Here is a 17,494-nt window from a genome sequence, read left to right as displayed (position 1 = left end):
GTTTTCTGAAAAGCCCCTGACCAGAAGTCTTCTAAAGAAAATTTAATATCTGGGGGGGAAAAAAAATCATTTTAGGTGACATCTGATGCTGGCAAGAGGGTTCTGTGAGTGCTGGGGAAAGCTCTGTGTGTCAGTAGTTCTTTGTCTTTGTTGACATACTACTGCTAATTTATTATAGTAACATGGCAGACTATTCAAATGGGGTGCCACATTTAGCTAAGCTAGGTGGAAATATATATTTAAGTTCATGCTTGGAGAACTTCATTGTCAGTATAAATATTGCAGATAAGTGGGTAGTGTCACAATTGACTGAAAGTTTTGCCTTAAGAGAGCTGAAGTCTGGTCTGGGGTTGCAGAGGGAGCCTGCATGAGTTTGGGTTCTCAGTAAAACCAATCTTTCACTTCTGGATTTATTCCTTTTTTGGGATAGCAAATAGTTTTTTTTTGTCCCCACACCAACAGCTTGTGACCCTCTTTTGCAGTCCCTTGGTGAAAATGAATGGATCTTGTTCTGTGTCCATGGTCTTGTATAAGCAGATATCCTTCCAGTTGCTGGTTTGTGGTGGGTTTGTTTAAGGTTCTCTCCATTGATGAATGAGGTTGTGACTTTCAGGTATCCAAAAGTGAGGTGGAATTTCTCTTTTGTCCTACTGGATTTTTATCAAGAGTCCTGGTAATTCAAGAAGGCCATGGTGTACTCTGAAGGTGAGCCTGCTGCTGTTTGGTAATTCTAGGAGCCCCAGGCCTGATCTGGAAGGGTTATTAGTTGCCTGCTTGCACACAAATGTCTCTGAGCTCTTGTCAGATTAGAAGTCAAACCCAAAAATGTGTCTTTAGATTGAAATACATGACCAGTGCTCCAAAACTGCGTGAATCTTCATTTCAGTTCTTCATCCATGTGCTTTCTTTGCAGCTGTTTTGATCATGGACTAAAAATATTGAAATTGATCAACACACTATAAAATAACTCTCTAAGTTTGGTTTGCACCTTGAACTTTTTTTTGCCTAGCAAAAGACCCCAATATCTGCTAAGTAAGAACTAGTTCTGTGCTGTCAGTGAGGCTGCCTTCCTTCCTTAGAGGCCATCTGGTAATGTGACCTGACTCTTAAAATCCCAATTATTCTGGTTTACCTCACACCTCAGGTAAGTTTAAATTTTGCAGATCACAGTGGCTGTGTTATGATGGTAACTTGTTTGGAAGTAAGAGGTGAACATGACCAGGATGCTTTTAAGTTCAGGGTTTACTCCTGAGGCCAACCTAAAGGCAGCAGCTGCTGTGGATGTGTCCTCAGAGAGGCTTTTGTGGGGCTGTCACAGGTCTGTGTGAGGGGACAGGGACAGATCCAGCTGTTGGCAGAGTGAGCACAGAGTATCTCTGTGATTTGGAACATCTGGGGAGGCAGGAGGCAGCGTGGCTGTTGAAAATGAAGCATCTCCAGTCTGGTGTTTTGGAGTGAAGTCAGAAGGTGAGAAAGAGTGTGGTCCTCTGTAGTTTTGGCTAAAACAGAAGGTGCAGGGGGAGAGTTGGAAAAAAAAATCATTAGTATTTTTATACTAATGATTAGACTATACTTTTATATTAGTATAGAAAAAAACCCTAAAAATGAATGATTTGAAGTTTAGGGAGGGGACAGATGTGGTAAGAGATTATAGAGTTAGTGATGCAGCCCTTGAAAATGGAGGCAAGTGCTGTGGGGTGTTGCATATTTACTTCCCTTCTTCAAAATGTCCTCAAATTCCTGTAATTTATTTAAATTGGTTTCTCTTCTTCCAGTCTCTTCTGACCTTTAACGTTTCTTGGCAAAATTTACATTGCATTCAAATTAAACTGGGGAATGTTTTCGCAAAACAATCTTTCTAGTTGTAATCTCTTGAAATCTGCAGCGAGTACATTAAATATAATGTGCATTTATTGATAGAAGTTATTTCTTCTCATTTGTGTGGGTGTTATATACAGTCACATCACTGTTTTAATCACTGGCTGCCTGACTGGTTCCTAGAAAATACAGGGGAATTTCCTACCATGACTCATCTTGGAAGTAGCAGATGCTACATGCTCTCAAGCTGTGTATGGTAGCTCTGGAGTGTCAATAAAATTAATTGAGTGTTGGGGACACAAAAATATATTGGATTACTGTCATGATTACACACTGCTCTATTTATCCCTTTTTAATAAGGATGCTTAAGCAAAATCTTTATAAAGGTGATGGTGCTTTCTTCCCTTTCTGTCCTGTGGCACTCCTGTGAAAATGTTTCTGCTTTGAAATTTCAGTTTTACCTTGCTGTCTCTGGGGGGGTGACTCTGTTTTTACTACTTTATAATTCTGAGAAACCTTCCCCATGTTTTTTCTTTACCTTTTTTTGGGTTTTTATGCTCTTGAAAGTGACCCCTGAGCCACATGCCACTCAGCAGCAGCTCCAGCCCCTTAGCAGCAGCAGATTGTGTCACTGGCAGTGGGTCTGTGCTCCTGGGAAGTTCCTGGGTACCTGCTGATCCCAGATACAGAAATGGGTTTGGGAGTGTGTGTTGGTTTGGAAAGACACATTCTTTGTGTCTGCTTAAGGAAGGCAGGAGCCTCCCTGAAATGGAAAATGTAAACCCCCTCCCTCTGAGTTACTACAATTTTGAAGTTAAGAGGCTCTCAGGCAAAGATATGGGAATAGGAATAGCAGTTCTTTACTAGGACAACTAAAAATACAAATGCAGTAGTACAAACAAAAAACAAACACTGCCAGAGTGAGAGCAGGAGCTGAGCCCTGTGGTCAGGGTGGTGGCACAGTCCCATCCCATGGGGGCTCAGCCCTCCTGCAGTGCCAGCTGTGGTTCTGCTGGAGCAGGGATCCTGGATGAGGGGGGAGTTTTCCTCTGAAGCTCCAGGGCTGCTGGAGATGGGCCTGCTCTCCCTCTGGGAATGCAGGGCAGGAGAAAGCTGCTCCTCTGGGAATCCAGTGGGAAGATTCTGCGGTGGTTTCTCAGGCTCAGATTGTATCCAGGTAGGAATGCTTGGCTCCTGCCCTGGGCGGAGCATCTCCCAGTGGGATGCTGGAATTTGATCAGCCATGCAGGGACACTCCCTGGCCATGGACAGCAGAGATCTCCTGGAGGGAGGATTGGCTGGGGGAGAGATAAAGAAAACTGCCCCATGAACAGCAGAGAACTGCCCAGCTCTGACAGATGGTGATAGAATACACAGCCCCATTTCCAGCCCAGGACACAGTGCTGTGCCATGGCCACAGGCTCACAGGGCCTCTGCAGGGTGTCACAGTGCAGGTTTGGGATCAGTGGGATCCCACTGGCTGTGCAGCAGCACGAGGAGCTTGGGGTTAACCACATCCTAGAGCTGTGCCCTGCTGCCATGTCCAGCAAGCTGGGATTGAAGAGACAAGGAGCTGGAGGTGCTGGGGTGCCTGGCATGGAGCACAGCTCCCTCCTGCCATGGAGGATGGGAGGGCAGAGGTGGTTTGAAGGGATATGGAAGGGAGTGGCTCTCCTGCAAGCTGAGTGTGCCAGATGAGATACCCAGCTCTGCCTTGTGGAGCCTCAGGATCATTTCTCATTGCAGCATTATCCAAATAAACCCAACCTGCTGCTCCAGCAGCTGATGTGCCTCTTTCTTCCCGTGTGGAAGTCTGGATTCCCACGCAGGGATGGATCTTGCCTGGAGGCCCATGGTGCTCCAGAGGAGCCCCAGAGTGTCAGTGGGGTGATGTCGTGTCCAGAACCACTTCAAATCCAAGAGATCCTTATGGCCTGCCCTTTTCCATAGCTAAGTGAGGGTTGGCTTGCTGAGAGTAAAATGGAAAGCTTTGGGGAGCAGTGAAATGCCAGGCTGTTGGTGCACAGGGCTGTAGCCTAACCCTAACCCACCTCCTTTGTGTAGAAACTGTAAGACCTGGAGACACAGGAACATCTCATTCTTGGGGAATATTCCCTGAATTTACTCCTTTGGCTGCCCAGGATGGGTGATATTTATCTCCCTGATGTGTTTTGTGGCTGTATTTTAACGTGGCGTTTGCCAGGTTGGGAAGGTCACCCATCCTGGTGTTGGGGGCTAATCTGGAAGTGAACAGAAAAACACTGGCTGTGTTTCCCTGCCCTGGATTTTGGGTGGTAGTTCCTTTGTTCAGAAACACAAAATGAGCAACGTGTGTGCCTTATCATCTGGGGCACACAGTGAAATATCTGAGCAAGGATGGAATTGCATTGTTACTTGATGTTTTCCTGGGAGAAGGGTGAGTCCTTAAGTGCTTTTCTGCCTCTGATCTGAGGTGCAGAAATGGCTTTTGCTGAGTGGCACTGGAGCCAGCAGCAGCTCTCAGTGGGAAGCTGCAGCCTTGCCTTTGCCCAAAGAGCCAGCTCTGCAAAGCCAGGCCTAGCTGTGGTTCCCAGCCCAGCCTGGGGTAGGTGGGACAGGGAGGGGGCCCCGTCCCTGCCGTGCCTGGAAAAGAGGAAGCCTGGAGCTGAGCCTCACCACGCTGCACTTCCCTAGAGAGCGAGAGGAGCAGAGGCAGTTCCTCTGCTGGGCTTCATCTATGATTAATGCAGAGTTTAAGCACAGTATAGGCTTGCTCTGTAACCTTGCTGTGCTCTTCATATTCTCTGGGAAAGTTGCCTTCTCACCAAAGAAATGTGTAGCTGAGTTTTTCCGATCATCTCAAATGGTTGGAAGCATCTATGTTTGAGTGTGCAAGATAAAGTCTGTGGTTGTTGCTGATATTTATTTTTTCCAAAGTCACATAATACTTAAATTTGAGTAAGAAGTATGCAGTTCTGGTGTACATTGTTTGTATGCAAATATTCCGTGGTTTTCCCCTGTAGTTACACTTCTGAAAATGTTGATTCTCCTCAGCATTATAAGGGAAAATCACCAAAATGTATAGTTATTTAATACAAAAAGCTTTAGCAGAAGAGTTCAGTGCAGCTTCCCCTGAAGGCTTTCCCTCCTTGAAGGGAACAGCTTTAAAATTACATGTGTGAAACTCAGGGTAGCTCTTCTGAGACCATTCTCGTTGTCATATTAGATTTAGTTATACATTTGTGCTAGGTATTGATTAGTTAGGAAGACTCATAAAGGAGTTTTTCCCCCATTATTCCTGTTTAGAGTATCCTTTTATCCATTACTGTACAGTCATGACCCTGATCCAGGTGACTTTCTAAAGTCCCCTGCCCTCCTTCAGCATTTTGGGCTGACATGACCGTAAAGTAGAAGACTGAACTATCATGAATTTATTAGTTAATATCAGAATTTTTCATTCCTTTGATTAGTGGCAACATGCCTCTCAGTCTGCAGAAAAACATATTTCATTCGTAGAGTGTCTTAGCTGTGCTTAAAATTAACCAGAACAAAATAATGAGCCCTGCAATTGAGAAGCTGTCCCCAACTAAAAATATTCCTCACTTATATGATAGAATTGGATTCTTTCATAGTTTTACTACAAATATCCCCTTAGGTTCATTATGCCTTGGATGCTGAATCCATAAAACAGGACTGTTAATATGTACACGAGGCACCAAGTAGTGCCAGAGACTTTCAAAAACTGGGAATTCCTTGATTTATTCATAAAGCAGGGAGAATAACTCTTGAAATTTTGATCAGATGCCAGTTCCTTCAGTAGCCACTCGATCCAGAAACCTTTTTATAGCTGTGCTAACATCTCTGAGGACTGTTAGGCTTAATTAATGTTTAAGACTCTTGTACAGAACATGTCATGAAAAGGGAAGCTCTGCTGAGGGAGCATGGGGAGGCAAGAGGGAATTTGGCTTCAGGGAATGGGAAGGCAAAGGATGTAGCAGCATTTAAATTGAATAAGTTTGTGTCTATTCTCTCACTTAAAAATACCCTTTCTGTGTTTTGTAGAGAATTACTGTTATTTAGGGTGTTGAATTGACAGGTGTGTATGCGGAATCCTTCACGTGGACTTTCTTTTAGACATTTAAAAGCAATTCTAGGTTATAAAAAACACAGAATGGCCTTATTTAAAGTATGCATCTGTCACAAAAAGGAAGGCTCCTCTCTGTAGTATGAGGATGGCTAAGCCTGATAAAATGGTTCTGAAAATGTTCTGTCAGGCAAAACACTCTAATTTCTCCCATCTGCAAAACAGAATAATATTTATATTCTCTGAAGGGTCAAGTGAGGGGACCATTTCTCTGGGAAACTGAACATCTTTTTCTTGTACATAAACTTGTTATGAATCCAAAAATGAGTATTTTCTCATGAGCACTGACATCTCCCTGCACAAATACCTTCAGGGCTATGCAGAATATCATCAAGCAGCAGAAAACTTTTATTCTGTGGGCTTGTCTGGTGCTTCTGGGGCTTCAGTGGGTTGGGTGATGTTCTTTATCAGGATAAAATTGGCTTAATCTGTTGATATCTTGCTTAACAAAGGTATCAGACCCCTCAAACCTCATTTCCCTGCACTTTTTCCTCAACATGCACTTCCCCAAAATCTAAGTTATGAAAGATAAATGGAAAATAAGCTGTAATCACAAGGTAGGGGTGGTTGAATAGATGTTTGTATATTTTAGCTGGGGTAAAAAGAAGTTGGATTACTTCAGAAGAATTTGCCTTTAATGCTGTGTGTATTTTTGTGGTTTAGAACCCAGTACCTCACATAAATACATTTCTCAGAGGAATTTAAGCTGAGTATCCAACCCCTGAGCAGGTGAGGTTCACATCATGAACTGAGAGGAGAACGAAATGTGGGAAAACAGGAGGCTTGTCCAGCCCTGCTGGGGGAAGGACTCCAGTCTGTCTTAATAGAAAGCAGAACTGGAATAGACTGACGTAAATGACTGATTTTTTTCTGATTTAAGTCCAACAACATCGCCTGCAGGGGAAAGCACAGTTGGCAGAGACGTTCCTGGTGATGAAAGCTTTACTGTAGCAGTTAAGATTAGTTGTCTTTAGACAAAAACCTCATGTTTTGTTTAATCTCCATTCAGGCTTTTTTTTTTTTTCCCCTTGGTTAAAAAGGTAACAAGTAGGGCATTGAGATCATATCAGGGAATGAACTGTAGATGTTTTATTCAGCAGAAAGACAATTTTGGTTTCTCTTAGAAAAGTTTATAATTGCTTAATTGCATGAGATTTAAGATTACAATACTGAAATTCTACTACAGCCTTCAAAGCCTGCTTTGTTTAGCATTGCTTTCAAGGCAAGGCTTGCAGGAAAAAACTGTAGTGGAGCATTTTTTTAAATGGAAAATGGGAAGTTTCTGTCAAAATTCAAGACTGAAAATCAAGGATGCTCAGCCCTATCTGGTGGTCTTGATCTCAGGGTTTTTTGCCCTGCAAAGACAGCCTTGCTACAGCAGAGGATGTAAATAAACATTTGTGTAACTGGGGCCTTGCTCACACAGTCATGGTGGCTTGGAGCTATTTTATCTCAATAACTGTCCAAATAAACAAAGCTTTAAGTGGTCAAGTGATGCCTGAGCATCTGTCTCTGGAAAGCACTGGGCTTTAGCTGCTCAAGTGGCTCTGAGAAAGTTGTTTAGATCAAATTAGGAAATTGTGGAACACTGGGATGTTTCATGGCAATATTTGTAATGTTTTAGCTCTGGCCATGGTCAAATGTTTGTCAGTGGGGACCAGTCCTGAGCCAGCCTTGGTGGTGCCAGGATCCACGGCTCTGATTCCCAGAACATCCTTGCAATAAGTTTGACAGTTCCAAAGAGCCCTAGAAAGTATAACTGGAATTTGTCTGTTACATGAAAACAAATCTACGGAAAGGAAAAAGAGGTTTTTCCTTTCCTTGCTACAGAAATTTGCCACAGAAATATGAAATAAATCAAGAGTTTTTATTCATTATCTTCAGTTATCACTCTAGACATTGGAATACACTGAAGTGCCATAGCAAATAGAACTATAATCTTTGGCAAGGATAATTTCTTACCAGGAACAATAAACGTGGCTTAAGCCAGGTTTTTTGTTACTTGTCAGGGTAGCAGCAGGTTTGGAGTCAGATGCTTTGAGCAGGTGTGTGTGAAGGAGAGGGAAGAGCGAAGTGAGGAGGGAACGTGCTGGGTTGCTGTGGGAGCCTGCCAGGGATTTACTGTGAAATTCTGGATGGAGAGAGAGCTCCTGAAGTAAATCCATAGGGAAACGTGTGGTGCACTTGTGTGTGGCTGAGGGGGCTGGGGACAAAGCCCAGGAGGTGCTGCTGGGGCTCTGCCGTGGTCCTGGGCTCGGCCGCCACGTGGGCTCCTCACTGGAGGGAAACTCCTCTGCTTGCCCCTGCAGCTCTCAGTCACCTGAGCTCGCATTCTGAGCCCTGCCCTCAGAAATGGGTGAATTCATCACTGAGAAGGTTTTGTTGCTATAATCAGAATAGAAACATGAAATGTTTTTATGTCCATCCATACTTTTGGCCGTGGCTTCTTATCCCAAAGCTCCATTTGCCTATTTTTGACTGCCTCTGCCTGCTGAGCAGATGTTTTCAGAGAGCTGTCTGCAGCAACCCCCAGGTCTTTTTCCTGTGTGGTTACAATTAATTTAAAATTCAGCAATGTGTAGAATAACTGAAAATATTACTGCTACTGTCTGTTACCCTATTTTTGTACCAAATGCATTTCAGCAGCTCCTGCTGCTGAGATCTCTCAGGTCTGAGTCGCTCAAGGTGGACTTGACTGTGTTTTTAACATAATGATTTATCATCTCTGCTATGAGTTAAAGTTATCTATGAGATAAGTGACCAAAACCCTTTTGGTGCTGCTAATTCAGTTTACACAAATCTATGCCATTACTCCAGCAGCTGTCTCAAAAATAGAAAACTGCTCAATGGCTTTTTTTGGTGGCGATTCAAAATAGTAAATTATCATTAGAGCAAAAATAAAGCTCAGTCATATGTTAGAGCAATCTCCACATGGTTCTTCCTGTGCAGTGTTTGCCAATAAACCTGAATTTTTGTTAGCCATTGAGCACACGTTCCAACATCAGCTGCCAGTTCCTTGGCTTCTCATGCAGAAATAGAGATGTTTCTAAATTATGGTGGCCTTTCATTTTGCTTTGCTATCCTTTTCATTATATTTTCTTGTTTTAATGATGTCTCTGACCTGAATTTCTCTTGCTTGTCCCCCCTGCCATGAGTGTCCGTCACTGCCACCCCCAGAAGCTCCCCTTGTCCCCGCAGCCCCCTCCCAAAGCTGTCACTCGGGATTTTTGTGCGGTGATCTGATGTGATCTGGGGACTTGACACAGAAGCTGGGCCAGCAGTGAGGAAGTTTGACCCTCCCCTCCCTTTCCTGGGCTCTGTGAGCCTTCAGATGGCTCCAACAGTGACCAGAAAATTGAATTGGAGCTTGGGTGATGTTTTCTCCAACTGATACCCGTGGTGGCTTTTGCTGCATCCGTTTTTCGTTTTTTGGGAATTCCAGCAGACAGAAAGGCACTCGATGTTTGTGCTAAAAGCTTTTCTAGTAGGTTGGAAGGGAACTGCTGCTCGCCTGATTATGTTCCTATCATAGCAAATTGCACTGCTGAAGTACCTCATAAAATACTCTGTTTCCATGGTGATCCACCTTCCACTTTTCCTAAAAGGACCCACTAGGTCCTGGGAGACAGACTCTACTTTCTTTGCCTGTGAGAAGATTACTCACATCCCATATTTTCCTCTTAGTTCTGCCTTGTTTTCTTTACACCAAGCAGTTGGAGTTTACTGATCTTTTTTTTTTTCTCTCTGCCTTTAACACTCTGAAATATTAAATCTCAGCACATTAAAGCTCCTCTGAGGATGTCCCTGTGCACAAGGGTGCAGCACGGAAACTCGCATGTGCCATTTTGAGTGGAAAAACAAAATTTAAGCATAGATAATTTAAAATGAGAATTAAAATCAGTTAAAACTCTGTAGTGATTCTTCAATGCTGCAATGCTAATTTAAAATAATAGGGAAGAGAGAATGCTGAGGGGACAGGTACCTGCCAAGTGGTGCATCCTAATGCAGGTGACTTTCTCCTTGTCCCTGCCTCTGCCAACTCCCTTTGGTGGAACCAAAACTCTGTCTGCCTGGAGAAGGCTCTGACTTGAGCTGCAATGTTAAGTTCATTTTGCACATCTGATTCCAGTGCTCACTGAAGCAAATTTTTGTTTGCCTTCCAGTTCTAATTTAAAATTGTAGTTTTTTCTGCATTAAAGCAACATTAAGGGCCTTTCCTGCCCTGATAAAACCCAAGGTGACAAAACTTAAGGCTGAAATCACAGACCTGGACCTCTCAGTTATCCAGTTGTTTAAAGAGTCTCTGGGTGTTGTATATTCTCTTAATGGTAATAATGACATGGTGTGGCAGCTGTAATTTCAGTCTTAACTCAGATTTTTTTTTAATCTGCTAAAGCAAATGAGTTATTTCAGTTTAGAATTCTGCAGGATTTTGGTTTGGGGTTGGTTTTTGTGTGGGCTTTTTTTTTTTTCTTTTTTTGGTATTCTTTCTTAGCTTTACTCTGGAACTTGCAATGGACCTATTTGACAATATATTAAATTTTTTCTTCCTTATTATTCCTTAGTTTTCTTTTGAAATTTTCTTCCCCCCCCCCATCATGTGTGATCTCCCTTTTAGCCTCCTACCGGGAAAGAGCCATTCATTATTCCCAGTTATAACCCTGCATGAAAACTGGCATCATTCACTGTGGGTTTCCTTTCCATCTCAGCAGTCTCTGTCATGCTGTTTGGGGGTGGTTTGCTGTATTGTGGCAGGAAAAAACCTATTTATTACTTTGTTAACCATGATACTTTAGTATTTTCATGATAACTCTGATACCTTGTGCATGCAGTTAAGGGCTGTGATTGTCACACGGGTGTTCAAATGTTCCTGAAGAAGGGGGATCCATGAGGGGGCTGTCTTACAAATACATGTGGTGACTGATACAGCAAACTTTGAGTTCTTTGTGAATAAAACCAGCACGTGATCCTTCTTCTTTCCAGACTTTCAGCCATCCAGTGCTCTTTTCATAGAGGATAAACACTCTCTTCTTGGACACAGGAGATTTTTGGATGTTAGCCACTCATATTTCACTTCTGTCCTTGTCTTTTCTTAATGGCCATAAAAATTGCAGGTTATAAAAGAATAAACTCAGAAAGCCAGTGGGTAACTCATGTAATATTAATGACTGATATTTCCTTGGCTGGTACCTGCTAGACTTAGTTTATCATCCTTTAATAATAATATTCCCATGTGAAATAGAGTTTGTTGGGTTTTCCCAAATAAGCTTTTTCTCATTTAATTAGAAAAAGTCAAACTAGAAGCAGACTTTGGCACCTGAATGAAACAGGTGTAGCTGTTTCTGCAGGTACCAGCATGGAACAAATTCCTGTTATTTATGTTAATTAGTTGTGCCTGTAAATAGGTCAGGAGGAGAGTCAGTGAGGGCAGGTGGAGCAGAAATGATAAACTGAAGCAGTCCCAAAGGCTGTTTCCTGCAGTGTTATCTCTGGCTGGCACAGGGCAGGCAGGAAGGAAGGAGAGCTGAGAAAGGAGAACTGGTAGCAGGGAGAGATTCAGGGGGCAAAGAAAGGGGGAACTCTAACACAGTGAAAAGGAGGTGTCTTGGAGGATAGATACCATGGAATTGTGGAAAACCAGGTTGGGAATGTTGTGGAAATGTGTTGGAGTGCTGTGGCTTTCTCTGCTTAATAAACCTGCTGCAGTAGGGCAGGATGAGAAACCTTTCCCTTTTATCCATGGAGAGGAGGAGCAGCATCCACAGCCCTGTGCAATCCACCTTCTGTAAAATTAATGTTGGGGTTCTTTTATGAGGGTTATTTTATTAATAGTCAGTCATGGTGAAGACTCCTGGATTTTCTCAGAATCATGAAGAATGTGCTTTGCATACACCTTCCCCTGTCCCTTGAAAGAGAAGAAAAAAGTTAAACCCTACAATTTGGTTTGTTGTGAGAGGTGTTCTCACCCTGCTTGGCCAGGGAATGTCTTTTCTTTTCCTCCTTCATGCACACAGCCTGTGTCTGTTTCCTTGCTTTGTGTAAGGACCTCCTGCTTGATTCCTTCTGGCCACTTTTACTGTGAGGCAGCTTCCAGAAAATCAGAACCTGAGTTTACGTTTTCTTGCACAAAGAGAATAAACAGGATTTTTAAATAGAAAACTCCTTTTTCAAAGTCAGCTAATGTTATGACAAAATCCATGTAGCTACACCAGGACTCACTCACTGCCCTGCACTTATATAATGAAATCACATTTTGCCCCAAATGGCATCCCAGGATTTTTTTACATAAATATGTTAACGTGTCTGTCCTAAAGCACACCTTTTCCTTGCCTAGCACACAGTAACTGTGTGCTAATAATTATATGTTCACCTCAGGTAGTTAAATCTAGCAGTCCCTTTCTGCCTTTAAGGGACAAATCAGAAGTCAGGCCATCTAAGTCATGACGAGAAAACTACTTTTAAAATACAAAGAATTTTATTGTGTTCAGAGTTATTGTGGCAGTCACTTCTTAGACTTCAGGAAAACCTGAACTGGAGGTGGAGATGAGGTTTCAGCCTCGTTTGCTATTTAAATGACCTGGTGGCCACTGTGGTGGCTTCAGTGTCCCTGGGGATCCTGCAGCTCAGAGCTGTAATGCAGGTGAGCAGGAGCAGCTCAGATCTCACTGCACCGTCACCCTGGACACTCTGGACACCTCTGGGAATAGATTTGTCAGTTGCTGGTTGGGTTTTTTGTTTTATTTTTCTTGATTATGTGATGGTGCATAATATAAACTCTTTTTAAAAAGCACCTAAAAATAGCTTTAAAGCACAAAATGGATCCAGCTCTTTGGAAGCCATTACATTAATAGGTAGGAAACTCTGAGTGTGCTGGTGTCTCTTGAGGCTTCCACAAACAAATCCAATGACTTATTTGTGCCTCTGAGTAGCACACACAGCATAATACTCATCAATTTATAATGGTCTGGAGTTTTAAGCAACATGATGAAGAGCCTGATAAAAACATTAAAGAGAAGAAAAAGATGATGAAAATAGGAGGCAATTTTCTCAATTTCATGACCCATCTGTGATGCTTTTTAGAGATGTTTTGGTGAGAAGATCTGATGAAATTTGTATTTCTGTGTATGATGCTACTTGGACTTATGTATGTTAGGGTTTAAAATGATTCCCAGATCTTTCCTCCCTTCCAGATGTACTGATGAATTATTTCAAGTGTGCCATGATGAAATGTTATGAAATGTTGTTGCTGGGAGCAGAAACCCTTTTTTCTTCCCTTTATTTTTAATTAGGCAAGGTTTATTTAATGACTGAAAGTGTTTAATCTTGTTAAATAAACCTGAGAAACTCTAACAGTGCTCTCTGTATGTTATGGTAAAATACAGGTTCTAATCCAAGCCACGCTAATTACCCTTAAACTTAACAAGGGCATACATATTTCATTAAATTGTTTTGAATTCAACAGGAAAACTATTGGGAAGCTACACCCAGTGCCTCTTGCCTTTTCATTACATGTCTATTGTGAGGATGATGCTGTTTCACTTTTAAACTGAAGCCCAGGCTGTAGCCCATGATTTGGGGTAGCTGTGATTATACATATTTAGCAAAGCAGTGGAATTTCAGAGCACAACTGGGACTATTCCTTTGGGGAGGGCTGGCCTGTGGCTTGATTTCATACTTGTTGAAACATTCCCGATGACTAAAACTGATTGTTTCTTGACTTCAGGCCCACTGATTTTATTTTTAAATTTTTTTTAATATGGTTGTCTTATTATAATATTTTAATGAGTTTATTGTCTTTTGCTGCATAAATAATGATGATAGGGGAATTATAAATTGAATGTTTCCTTTAAAACTACTGCTCCTCATCAGGAAATAAAGCTGTTTTTGTGAAGGTATTTATCTACAACAAGCCCTGCAAGTTATTAGCTGGATTCATACCCCAGGGGCAGCGTGCAGCAGTGGCCTGGGTCAGAACAGTTGTGATTCAGGGTTTTATTAGCATGAGTAATGTGTGAACTCCTCATGACCTGGTGCACACACGAGCTCTGGGCTGCCCTGACCCCCGAGCACAGCACTGGGATGGAATTCCAGGTGCGCTGCAGAGCAGACACTCCAAAGGGAAATTCTTGCACTTCTGCTCAGAAGCTGGAGGTGGTGAACAGCTGTGGCTGCACCCAGATGTTTATAGGAATGGGGGTGGCATTGACTTGGGTGTTCTGGGGAGTTATTCCTTGGAAAAGCCAGCAGTGGAGGTGGTGTTTGAGGAGCTGCTGCTGGTACCGCTGCTGTGGTTCTGGTCAGGCTGTCCAGCTTTCCTGGCACACTGTGTCCCCGTGTCCTGAGCCTGCTCCTCCTGCTGTGTGCCCTTAGGGACACTGCCCTGATACCTGCAGAGCCCCAAATGCTCAGGAATATTTGTCCTTCCTGCTGAAGGTCACTGGGTACCTTCTGTTCCAGTTCCATCCTCAGTGAATCATTTTGCTTCAGAGAAATCTGAGGGAAGGACATGAGAGGACTTGCTGCTTCTAAACCAGAGCGAAATCTTTCCTGAGTGTCTTGGAATTGGTGATTAATTTAAGCAAACAAAGGCTGTAGTGGAGATGCTTTTTGTATGCCCTGTTCATAGTTTCTGTGCCAGCTATGTGAATCTGACTGGTTTAAGCGTTGAAATGGGTGAAGTGCCTGGAAAAAACACATATGTTGTGTTCATTTACATCAAGTTATCTGGGAAAGCAATTCTTAACAATCAGAGGAATGACACTGAACAGCTTAAAACATGGAGGTTCCAGAGTGTTCTCCAAAAAGCTTCTCTGAAATAATGGGCTGTTCATCCAAGGCTGTGGTCTTCATGTGAGGGAATCAGCAATCAGCCCAGGATGAAGTGTTTGTGTTTGGCTGGCCAGCCAGCCATATGTACCAATTAAAGGGAAGGGGAAGAGCTCCAGTTTCTTAAAAACAACACAAAACCTGCCCAAATCAAACCAACAAAACCATGTCAGTTTGTGGGTGGGGACTGCAGGGGAACTTGAGCACCTTCCTTACTTCAAGCTCAAACAGTTTCTTACTCAGAACAGTTATCAGCTGAATTTGTCTCAGAATTTCCTTCTTTACATTGTGTTCCAGGTTTTGGAGAGACTGAAGTGATGAAATGGGGCTCTGTGCTTACCATTCTTGGGAAAATAATTCTGGTGTGAATTTATTCCCCTCAAAATAGGCATCTAAAAATGGGTGCATGAGCCATGTCATGTTGCTCCTCCTCTGAGTGGAATCTGCTGCTGGTCCACCCTGTTTCCTGTAGTTTGTTTTTCTGCATGGAGTGGAAAACTTTGTCCTTGTTTTGGGAAGTACCCTGGTGTAGTTAGGAACTAAAATTAATTTTGTGAGTTTCTGGGCACATTTGAAACAGCCCTGTGGTGCTTTGAGATGCAATTCAAGCTGGGTTTTCACAAGCCACACACTCTGAGTTCTCAAGTTTATCTCATTGACTGACATCATTTTGGATCCATGGATTATTTGGAAATGTCAGTTTAGCTCCTCTTAAAGGTGCTTCCAGTTGTGTTTTGTTCTTATATTCAAGTCAAGGTGGCTTTTGTTGGTATTAATACAGCTCCTGGAAGTTTTAAGTGGTAGGAGAGAACCTTTGTGTAGCAAAAGTAGTTAATTCGTGGTTTTTAAATGGGAGGGTTGCTTAGCATTGAATATTCTATCTGAATAGAATGCCGATCTCCCTCAAAATCCAGAGTTACTTGTCACCCCCCTAAGTCACTGCCAGTGTGATTAATGATCTTTCCTTTTGAGGTCTTCAGGACGTGCAGGGTCTCAAAATGCTACTTTACAAGGATGAAAAGCAGAGATCAGGCTTCTAACAGAAACTGTTTCTTGGTGTATTAATTCAGCACTTTGGTGATGAAAAGGTCCTGCTCAAATTGACCATACCTTCAACTTAAGTTTTTTCTACTAATGGCACTCAGCTCTTACACTGCCCTGTCTTGATTTAAACCATTTTTATTGCAGTCTCCATATCTAGATGAGAGTTGTGATATTAAGGATTTGTGACCTTGCCAGCCTCAAGGGAAGAGCTGTGATGTGTATCTGTGGTGTTTTACACTGTCCAGGACCCAAACTGTGGCTCTGGTGCTGTGGTGGTGTCTGCAGAGGGCTCTCAGCTTTGTGGCATCCTGCGCATCGCTCTGTGCTCATGTTCAATCAGCACAACTCAGGTTGCTGTTGATTCACTTTCCATCCTAAGTTTTTTTTAATTTTCATTACTGGGAAATAATAGCCCTGCTGAGCAGACTTACCAGGAAGATTTACTTGCCTCACTACTCGTGTCTGCCCTAATTGGAAAATGACATTATTACTTAGGGCTTAACTCTAAGTATTGACATTTAGCTTCCCATTTTAAATACCTTGAATACTGGAGCTGCACAACCTTTCTTAATGGCAGAGAGGTTCGTTTGACTGGAGATGGATAAACTGTTTTCTCCATCAGTTTGTTTTTATTTTTTTAAAGCCAGATGGATTTTTCTGTTGGCTGAAGAATGCCAGACCTGAAATACTGCATTCTTTGCCCTGTCTGCAGAGCTGTAGTAAATATAGCACCTTTGGGTGAGGCCAATCAGCTGAAAATGAATAATAATTTCATTCATCTGGCTTTTGTTTATACTTGATTTTTTTTTTTTAAAAGCAAAACAGCGCAGAGCCTTTTTTTGGTGCTCTTCAAATAGCCTTTTAACAGCTTGATACTATTGGCCTGTGGTGAGTTAAAGTAACAAAAATAACATTTTTGGTGATGTTAGCTATTAACAGAAAGATTTCTGCTCATTTATTTTTTTCCCTAATAAAGGAGAGCATGAGATAGTTTGTCATTAAATCAGGTGCCTATTAATTCAGATTTTGGCAATGTAACTGTTGCACTGTGCTTAACTTGGAAGCATTTCTGCTGTGCATGTAGCTGCAGGATACCATTTTCCATGAGTTCAGGCTATTCCCAGCTCTCCCTGTGTCCCACTCCCCTGAGGGGACAGCAGTGGCTCTTTGGGGTGTCCCTGCACCCATGGGAGTGGGTGGCTGCAGTGGGGACATCTCTCACTGTGACCTGATTGCAGCTGATGGGGCTCATGGCTGGCACTCCTTTTCCATCTTCTCACTGCTCATCCTCTCCCTGGTGGAATTCAGCAGTGTTTGACTTCCCGGTGCCCAGGGCTTTCCCTGGAATCTTGTGTGTCATCAGGCAGAACACAGAGTCCAGTAATGGACACAGCCTTGTCAGCTTCTGACAGAATCATGGAATGGTTTGGGAAGGGACCTTAAAGCCCATCCAGGGCCATCCTCTGCCACGGGCAGGGACACCTTCCACTGTCCCAGGGTGCTCCAAGCCCTGTCCAGTCTGCCCTTGGACACTTCCAGGGATGGGGATTTTTTTCTGAGCTTTGTCCTTTTTATGGATGATCTAAAGAGCAGGGTCTGAGAGGGAGCTTCCTGTGCCCTAGCAAGCTTAAGAGTCTTCATGAAAGCCAAAGAACTTGGCATTTAACCTCTTTTCCTGGTTTT

General features: G+C 42.8%; 1 protein-coding gene across 10 annotated transcripts in view; it reads left to right on the top strand.

The window, feature by feature from the left end:
- TAOK3 (TAO kinase 3) overlaps window positions 1-17,494 on the top strand; it is a 77,086-nt gene that overhangs the window by 15,855 nt on the left and 43,737 nt on the right. The window lies entirely within an intron of this gene.

Source organism: Onychostruthus taczanowskii, unplaced genomic scaffold, assembly GCF_017590055.1.
Source record: "Onychostruthus taczanowskii isolate IOZ18803 unplaced genomic scaffold, ASM1759005v1 scaffold64, whole genome shotgun sequence".
Lineage (NCBI taxonomy): Eukaryota > Metazoa > Chordata > Aves > Passeriformes > Passeridae > Onychostruthus > Onychostruthus taczanowskii.
The sequence above is the reverse complement of the archived record's forward strand: the minus strand, read 5'-3'. Positions and strand labels throughout refer to the sequence as shown.